Source organism: Porites lutea, chromosome 11, assembly GCF_958299795.1.
Source record: "Porites lutea chromosome 11, jaPorLute2.1, whole genome shotgun sequence".
In the NCBI taxonomy this organism is placed as follows: domain Eukaryota; kingdom Metazoa; phylum Cnidaria; class Anthozoa; order Scleractinia; family Poritidae; genus Porites; species Porites lutea.
Window position 1 is genome coordinate 25915933 of NC_133211.1, and position 10520 is coordinate 25926452.

The window sequence follows — 10520 nt, forward strand, 5'->3', positions numbered from 1 at the left end:
AAGACCTGCACAGTCCCAAGGTTGCTAATCGAACGAAACTGAAACAAAAATCAATCGAACCCAGTCGGTCGGATTGTTGTTCGAACGTTCTAGTATAAATGTGAAGCAGTTTTTAATTAACCTGGAGTTAACTAAAATCTTTATTGTTAAAGCGATTCAAAATCGATAAAATTCACAACTTTATTGCTTTTTTGTCTTGATAAGATAACAGGCAGTACAAACTGCTTAACGACGGTAACACCTTCACAGCTGGACCGCTATCTCCCCTTTTCTTCTTAACAACAAACTTTTCGCTGACACAACAGGCGGCCCAGACTCTGTGACAGTTCGTTAGACTTATAGCCCACTAGTAGCGAAAAGTGCTAGCTTTTTGGTTGCAAACAAGGATTAAAGTCTAGCTTTCACTAGCTTAAGTTGTTTTGTCTCGATAAGCTACTGACTCAGAGCCCATTCGGGCTCGGGGACTAATATTGCTAATTATTTAAGTAAGTTGCAAGGCACCACCAGGTGCTGCTGGGTTAGAGGTACAGTCCTTAGATGTCACACACCATGTTAACGTAGGAGTAAAATTCCCAGGATTGACATACTCACATGCTATTAATACTTTGTTTATCAGGTACCAAGGCCTTATAAAAGGCCTTATTGGTGCATGGATTGCTCACCTTCATCTTCAGAATCTTGTTGGTCAGGATTTACCTTTTCTGAAGGACACCATGAGATAATTGCTTCTCTAATTAAATGCTCAAATACAGAGGAACAAGGAAATGCAGACTTTAAGAAATGCTTGGACAAGCATTCGGCTAAAAAATGGCTTCACTCTAGCTGCGTTCCCTCTAAAAAGGGCAAACCTCGCTTCCCATTAATACATTGGGTCTGTATTCTTGGAAAGTACAGAGTCTTGGAGTATCTTGTGAAAGAGAAAGGATTTGACTTGTCAAAGAAAATAGGTCGACACAAGGACGGGCCTTTGCATTCTATGATTCGCTATCTTGGCAGTAGCCTGAATCCAAGAAGTTCTTCTGAGTATGTTGGAAACATTTTTCTTAACGTCTTTGCCATATTCCTGAAGTATATGCCTGAAGTGTTGTCAGAGAAAGATGTGAAATCACACGACACTTTGCTGCATTTTTTGGCGAGACGTTGCAACATGAACCCTTGTTCTCGACTATATTTAAATGTTCTGTTGGTTAAGATCAAAGAGACCTCTTGCATACCACCAGAAAAAAAGGATGAAATCTTATCAGCAGCAAACAAGAGGGGGGACACATTTCTCCACCTCATTGTTTCAGATGACAGTTCTGCTAACACTGTTTTGTATTTCGTTGAGAACTTTGGAATAACTGCTCAGAGATTGTCGAAAACCTGGAACACTCTTCACAAGACACCACGTCAAATTGCAGTTGAAAGAAGGTGTCTTGCAATGCTAAGGGCATTAGGAGCACCAGATGCAGTGTTTAATAGTTTATCCAGAAGTATAACAACACATAAAGAGGAATAATATGTCATGACTTGAAAAGTTTTATGTCTTAGCCACATAAACATAACAACTTTTTTTAATTTACCAGACATGTTTTGACGGTACATCTGTCATCTTCAGTGTTACATATTTTGAAATCGCCGTCGAATTTTAATTGCGTGCAATGCTACAAAGTTCATTACATTGCATTGGCAACATTGTGTACTGAAAAGTTTAAAATTAGTGGCACTTAGCTACTTACAGGGAGAGAGTCAGGTTTATGTGTTTCACCTGCTGGTTAAGGACAGGTTTCTCCCATTTTATGAACATAGATTGTTTGAGCTTCACTTGGTATTTAGTAGCTGCAGAATCCAGGATCTGGAAGCAGTCTGGTGTGCAGGATGTTCGGCAAGACTCTGAACTCTGCAGATGTCTAAAAACGTTTGAAGACCTGTCGGAAAGTAAGTGCTCACGCACTCATGTGGAGAAATGTCGGCTGGTTTCACCAACATAACAAGCATTACAACTTGTACACAAAAATTTATAAACCACAAGGGTCCTGTAAATGAATCTATGAATCAATGAATCTATGTTCATAAAATGGGAGAAACTTGACCTCAACCAGCAGGTGAAACACATTAACCTGACTCTCTCCCAGTAAGTAGCTAAGCATACTAATAAACTTTTCAGTACGCAATATTGCCAATACAATGTAATGAACTTTGTAACATCGCGTGCAATTTAAATTCAATGGTGATTTCAAAATATGTAACACTGAAGATGACGGATGTACCATCGAAACATGTCTGGTAAATTAAAGAAAGTTTGTGTTTGTGCGGCTATCGATATTGTTCTGCTGTCTAGACCTTTCATGTCTTAGTTTTATACTCTGTATAAGATACTATGTAGCGAAGTCTCTATCTATTTATCAACTTATTGAATTCTAAACAGACAGGTTATGTAACCCATGACGCAAATTTCAATGTATTTAATATATCAGGTTTTTTGATAGTAAGAGAAAAAAGTTTTCCAAGGTCAGGCTAAAAAAAGGGAGAGTGAAAAAGATCTAATCTAAGTTCTGGTCAAAGTGAGTACCGGTAAAAAACATTAATTTAATTTCAAAATCAGTTTAACAGTTGACTAGTGAGTTGCCAATACAACATTCTATTGCATGTTACTGCAATAAATTGAAGAGATGCCTGAAATAAAGCCCCAACCAATGTCTAATAAACTGTTAGATTAGATGAGGAATCTTTTAGGGTCTTATTCGATACACAAGAAGTGGCATAATTTTGCATGGAAATCCAGATTACAATTATTTTTGTTGTTGCAAACTGAAACAAAAACTTTAATATGCTATCTAAGCCATTTTTTTTCTCTAAAATTGATTACTATATCCAACTAACTTTCTTTTTACATCACGTAATGAACTTTTCATTAACCAGTAACTGTTGAGAACTTAGGTTGAGTTATATGGATTTTCAAACAAAATGCTATCTTAAATCTATTCAGTATTGGCGAAATTTTGCTATTTTACAGATCTTTTTTTGTTTCTTCGCAAAAGGTAATGTTATGGCCTGCAGTTTATAGGCCTTTCCCAAATTCTTGTGAACAAAAACACCAACTGGAGGATTGTGGTGACAAATTACATTAATACGTAAGAAATTGTCCAACCAACTGAAGCGCCAGCCTAGTTTCATTTTGTTTACTCAAATGGTCTACATGTACTTATTTACTTCCCCTGTGCCACAGTTTGGTTTAAATAGGAGTTTCACATCAGTATAAATCAGGTTTGTCAAAATGTTTTTGTTGTGGTATAAATTTACCAAAAGGCAATGTTAGTGGGGCAATTCCACCATCACGGACGTTACATTCAGACTCAGTTTTATACATTTAAACTTTTACTAATAATATATGAAAATGATTTTTTGCAACTTATCTTCAATATATGTGTTTACAAACATTGGTTGGTTGAATAGGTAATTTTGTTTCCCAATTTGACCTCTTTGATAAAGAGAAAATAAACAGAAAAAGGTATGTCACGGACGTTACATAAAAACAACTACTCCTATAAATACATTTCCATTAAATCAAGATTCCTGTGAATTTTGAATGTTCTTGATAAGAAGTTCTCCATAAATATTTAGCTTTGGGAACATGTTAACTAAAAATGTAGTGGGCAATTTCATTTCTCTTAGGTCCTTTTGTAGAATCCTTTTTAAGTGTTGTCACGGACGTTACATTCAATGTCACGGACGTTACACTGTGTGAGTTGTTGTCCCAATCCACCGAATAAGGAGGCTTTATTCTTTGCTAAATACAGAAAATGATTATCTTGTGTTAAATATAGGTATTACATGTACCACAGGCGGCCCAGACGTAGTATGTGTCACTGAATGAATATATTAATATCCACATGGACAAATTAATGCGATGAGTCGTCGAAACTCCCATGGACTAAAATAGTCTAAAAGTCAAAATATAACAAAACAAAGCTAAGATACCTTCAACTGAACGTATCCTTGTCTTTCCTGGCCGGTTTAAGTGGCATTTTGTTGAGTTTTGAAATTGTAGGTACTATCCACTAAAGAAGAATTAAAGGCTGGCTACAAAACAAACAGACCATCTCCACGCGCCTTCACACGAAGCGCTATAAATTCGAGAATAATCGACGAATCCGCTCCAAATAACCATCGGCTAATCTGCAGGTAACGTGTGCTCCTGCTTCTGGCTCGCTTGTTCCACAAAACCCATCACAACTGCACAATAATTGCTCGCTCATCAACAACCACTGTTGACCTTTACGCTTCGATATGACCGCAAACGACCAGGTTTAATACGCGACGTGAATATTCAAGCTTAGCGACCGCGTTCGCGCAACAATGCAGCACTTGCTATGGGAGGGATGGTACTATTGCTTCCAGGTCAATCGACTGACCGAAGGTTCGCTGCGTTAGTTTTGACCAGAAAACAAAAGGCGATCGCGGGACCGTCCGTAAGTTTTCAACAGGGCAGCCCTGGTTTTCATGTTCGAATTCTTCTAACGTTCGCTGTCTCAGCTGCTGTCACATTGTTCGTCCAGCCGCTTGCATAGGTTCTTGACTCTACCAGACTTATTTGCTTAGATTAACAACGTCTTACTCCATAATATGTTGTCCAAACTGGTGAAGGAGGACGAGAATTTTCCGCCCAGGAAAAAGGCAAAATCTGGCCCCCGCTATGCAGCTGAATAGAAGATACAGCTGAAGATATCGTAAGGTAAAATTTATGTGCGCGATATCTTTTTTTATTATTATTATTATTCTCAAAACTCAGGGGCACCCAACGATGATTTCCCCCTAAATGCATCGAAAACACATTTAAGGCTGTCCAGGGTACTTTTGATCGAAAAATGTATTCTAAACAGCGCTTACATAAATTTAGTCAGGAGGGCTAAAAGCGAAGCTAATGATTTATAGTTTGCTCATACTAAATATAAAATATATCGTGTAATGCTAAGCGGAGAAGGCAACGAGACAGGGCCACCCAACGACTGTTTCCTCAAATACTTTCAATTGAAAACACTTCTGTAGCTATTCATAAAGTACTTTTAGCTCTATAGAAATGCATTCTAAGTGGCGCTATAAAATTTGCATCTCAGTGTTCGGCCATTCTAGAGGAACTTGAGTCTTTTCGAAATTACGAGGAATTCAGAATTATTTTCCCGAAAATTTTAGATGCAATTTAACGTATTACGAAGGAGATAATTTTTCAGATACCTTCTTTCATCACATTTTTGAATCCGAAAATTTTAGGATTCCATTTTACTCTCTAAGAAAAATAGCCTAACCCGGTGAGTGAAATGTGAAAAATTAAAAGTTGGATGCCCTTGACCAGAACTGTGAAAAACAACAATAGGTCTAATTGCAGCACACTTTCTTGTACATTTCCTTGCCGTTGATTTGCATGACTGCAACGTGAAACGTCCAGAAAACTTCCTGGTTTTCACTTTTTATGGAGAAAATGTGGTACATGTTCTTATTCACTTTTTCCACTGCCGCTCATTTTTTTTAGCTCCGCTATAAGATTCGTATCTGTTCGGTGCTCCTTGGGCAAATTGGATCTTTTTAAAAAATGACAAGGGCATCAATATTATTTTCCCGATTGATTGACCTGGAAGCAATAGTACCATCCCTCCCATAGCAAGTGCTGCATTGTTGCGCGAACGCGGTCGCTAAGCTTGAATATTCACGTCGCGTATTAAACCTGGTCGTATGCGGTCATATCGAAGCGTAAAGGTCAACAGTGGTTGTTGATGAGCGAGCAATTATTGTGCAGTTGTGATGGGTTTTGTGGAGCAAGCGAGCCAGAAGCAGGAGCACACGTTACCTGCAGATTAGCCGATGGTTATTTGGAGCGGATTCGTCGATTATTCTCGAATTTATAGCGCTTCGTGTGAAGGCGCGTGGAGATGGTCTGTTTGTTTTGTAGCCAGCCTTTAATTCTTCTTTAGTGGATAGTACCTACAATTTCAAAACTCAACAAAATGCCACTTAAACCGGCCAGGAAAGACAAGGATACGTTCAGTTGAAGGTATCTTAGCTTTGCTTTGTTATATTTTGACTTTTAGACTATTTTAGTCCATGGGAGTTTCGACGACTCATCGCATTAATTTGTCCATGTGGATATTAATATATTCATTCAGTAACACATACTACGTCTGGGCAGCCTGTGCATGTACATGTGTATCTTTTACAAGTGACTAGTGGATAATATGGTCAGCAGCCTTAACCTGTGAGCATGCACCTGAGCCTGCAGTTTTGGGAATACTGCTGACCAAAATTCAAATTCCATTGCTAAAGCACATGTATAATTGCCAACTTTGTCTGAAATGAATCCCTTTAAAAAGCCTGTAAATGGAGCAGAAAGAAACAGAAATTACCGAAAAAGAATAAGAGCAAATGCAGATTCATATGCAGCATATAAAGACAAAGACAGGGAGCGCAAACGTGCAAGTAGAAAGAAAGTTTTGAGTCCATTGGAAGCTGAAAAGCAGAGAATCAAATGCAGACAAAGAGTTAGATTGCACAGGTTAAAGAAAAAAGCAGCTGCTACAGGAACTCCAGCCCCTGCTCATGATCCCAGTGATATCGCATTTGCATACAAATCTCCTCAAGCTTTAGGAAAGGCAGTGCACAAACTCACTCCTCTTCTTCTTCACAGCCCAAGAAAAAGAAAGGCGGTTATATCAAAACTTGCCAAATCTAGTGGTCTATCATTGTCAGATAACACCCAGCATTCACCTAGTGGTAATAAGAAAATAGATGAATCCACAGTTCAGTGTGTTCAAAAATTCTACTTTCAAGATTCAATATCTCGGCAAGCCCCAGGACGCCGTGTCCATGTGATAGTAAGACAGCGTGGTAAGAAGTCAAAACTCCAAAAGAGACACTTAATGTGGTCTTTGAAAGAGACATTTGGATTGTTTCAAAAAGAAAATCCTGATATCAAGATAAGTCTAAGTAAATTTAGTTCCCTGCGACCAGTGAATGTTTTATTACAGTCATCAATGCCAAGAGAAGTTTGCCTTTGTAGGTATCATGACAATGTGAAGAATCTTTGTGACTGTTTAAGTAAAGAGATTTCCAGTTTTCCTCCCTATTCTGGATCATTTGTTGACCACCTAGTGTGTAACAGCAGCACAGAAGATTGCATGCTGAGTAAATGTGAAAACTGCCCAAACTGGCTAGCAGATGTCAAGAAAGATGCCCCACTGGATGAGCTTATTAAATGGAGTCAATGGGAAAGAGTAACCCATACAATAACAACAAAACAAGGCAAGCCAAAAATTGTCAATAAGATGGAGAAAGTGATAAAAGAGGGAACTGTTGAGGAGGCACTTGACTGTCTTCAAGGTCAAATTCCCTGTTTCCTAGAACATGTCTTCATTAAAAGAAAGCAATCAACTTTTTTTGAAGACCGCATAGCTCAGTTGAAAGCAGATGAAGCTGTTATTCAGGTAGATTTCGCAGAAAACTATACCTGCCAATACCAAGATGAAATACAAGCTGCTCACTGGAGCCAAGAACAAGGAACATTGTTCACTGTAGCCATTTGGGTCAAAGATGCAAGCAACACCACAACCTGTAACTCTCATGTCATTGTTAGTAATGACCACAGCCATGAAAAAAAATCAATTGCTGTTTTTGTGGACTTTGTGGTCAATTCTTTGATAAGGATGAGTTATCCACAGATTAAAGTCGTTGATATCTTCTCAGATGGGCCCAATTCCCAGTTTAAGAACAGGTACATGGCCAATTTCTATAGAATATTACAGAGAAAAGGAATGAAGATTAAATGGCATTTTTTTGCCACTTCACATGGAAAAGGAGTTGTTGATGGCTTGGGGGGAACCGTGAAAAGAGTTGTGTGGACTGCAGTGTCGACCAGAAAAGTGCCACAGGTGTTAAATGCAGAGGAATTTGCCAAAGTTGCTACCCAAATGTGCAAGTCAATAGGCATTCACCTGTATCTGAATGAAGACATTGACAAATCCAGCAGCAAACTGGGCCTTGATGAATGCTTTAAACAGGCAAAACCCATTCCTGGAATAAAAAAGATCCACTGCTTGGACCCAACAGATGGAGATCATCTGCATTGCCGTCTGTACTCAAATCAACCCTCTACGCATAACAAAATAATTGATTTGTCAAGTGACAATTCAGGTTGCTCGGATAGTGAAGTTTTAGTCTCTGAAGCTGGAAGCAATGATGCTGTAAGTGTTGATGATGATGACAATGGCAGTGATGATGAGGATGATGATAGTGTTGATGATGATGATGATGGCAGCAATGATGAAGTTAAGGGAAATGTTGATGATAATGATGATAGCAACAGCGATGATGACAGTGTTGATAATAATAGTGATGGTGCCAGAGACAGTGATATTCAAATTGAATTAGGCTTGCCTAATCACATCAAAGAATGTCTTAACAAAGAGTGCGATGAGTTTGAACTTCACCCATGCGGTAACTTTCTGGTACAGTTGATTATGGGCGAAGGAGTTGATTTTGAGGGTGATTCATTAATTGTTATGAATGACTTGAAAGAATTGGAAGGAAATCTGCCTCAGGATGAATTGAAATGGCTTTCGAATTTTGTCATTGATTCATATCTAAAAATACTAAAATCAGAAAGCGCTGGTGTTGAAGTGTTTGGGTGGGAAGAATTTGAGAAAGGAGTGGGGAAAAGGAAAGTGAAACAGCTTCTTCAAGGCAAAGGGAATCTGTTACAGCAAAATGCAGTATTTTTCCCCTGCAACAGTCCAAACAGTGAGCATTGGTTTCTTGGAGTGGTGCTTCCAATGGAAAAGAGTCTTGTTGTCCTTGATAGTTTGCCTGGGCAATTTGTTAAGCCAACAGTATCCAGACGGGTGAAAAAGATGATGTCATTCCTCCAAAGGACAGAAACGTCTATCAACATCAGCGAATGGTCTTTCTATGTCAATAACCCGGGTGAGATTCCCCAACAAGTGAATCAATTTGATTGTGGTGTTTTTACTTGTCTATATGCAAGATGTTTGGCAACCAAATGCCTCATGATAACTCAGCCACACATTCCAGCATACAGGAAACTGATGATTAAAGAACTACATCAAAAAAAGCTTTCTCCCCTTCCACCAACACCTGTCCAAAAAGGAGAATACTATGCAGTTGACTATGTGAAGAATTTTTACATTGGCAGAGTTTTGGATGTCACCAAAGATTGTGTACAGTTTAAGTTTCTGCATAAAGTTGGGGCAACGACCTTCCATTGGCCTAGAAGAGAGGATGTGGACCAAGCACACACTTCAAGTATATTTTATGGTCCAGTTACAGTACCTAGTTTTATAAGTGGACCTTTCACAATTCCAGAACTGTCACACGTAGAAAAACTTTTCAAACTCATTAGAAAGTTCAGAAAGTTCTCAAAGTAATGACAGTACAATGTAGACTTTATGACTGTACAGTATAAAGTGAACATTTCGAAATTCAGCCACCATTTGGCTACTGTTATTTGACATATCAGTGTTTTAATGTTTGATTGCTGTATGGACTTACTTTGTGTATTTTACAGACTTGCATGTATGTTTGCCTACTTTTCGTTATAGGCTTATTTTGTATAAGTTTCAAAACAATTAAATGTGTTGTGTTCCAAATATTGAAATATGTAACGTCCGTGACGTAACATCCGTGACAGACTTTGACTGTATATATTTATTAGAGGTTACAGTAAATCAAAGTCTTCTCTTCATCAAACTATATCAGATGGACTGATAGCTGTACAACATCAATAGTTTAATTGTTCTTCAATTGCTTTTTTAAGGAGAGGGAAAAAACAGACTTAATGTCACGGATGTTACGTAACGTCCGTGACAAAACTTGGAATCACTGTCCCTCTTTTAAGAAATAATTTGGAAGAAATTTTACATGACATGTGATTAGTTCCCAGCAAGGTATTAATTGTGATGTAAATGTTTTAAGTTAAAAAAATATTACATGCTTAGTTTCCATTAGTTTAAATATGCATTGCAGAGATTGATCATCAAAAGAAAAATCAACACATACATACTTTGTGTCCCCCCCTGAGAACAGTTTTGCCCAAGGCAATAAAAAACATTTTGCAGTACACTTTGACATGTCTACAATGCACTGCAGGTAATAATTCAATCAGAAACACAGTTTTAAAAACAATGATTTTCACATTTCTCATGTGGAATTGCCCAGTGACATTATAATGTTCCCAGAAGGCTGCACTACTGAGAGACCAAATTTACAGATTTATGGACACACCATTTGCAAAAATGTTTTTTAAAAATACAGTGAGTTTACATACAAATTGTTTAAAAATAAATATTCCTATGAATAATAATAGCGTCAAAATTTATTAGAAGACTTCATATCTTGTAACATGTTGGGCAAAAATTGCAGCACAAATTAATGATTAATTATTATGTTACAAATAGGTTAAAATAGATATTTGTTGTAGAATTGTAAGTATAAGTTTTGCATCTACTAAAAGGTTATGATCAAGAAATTTGTAAAAA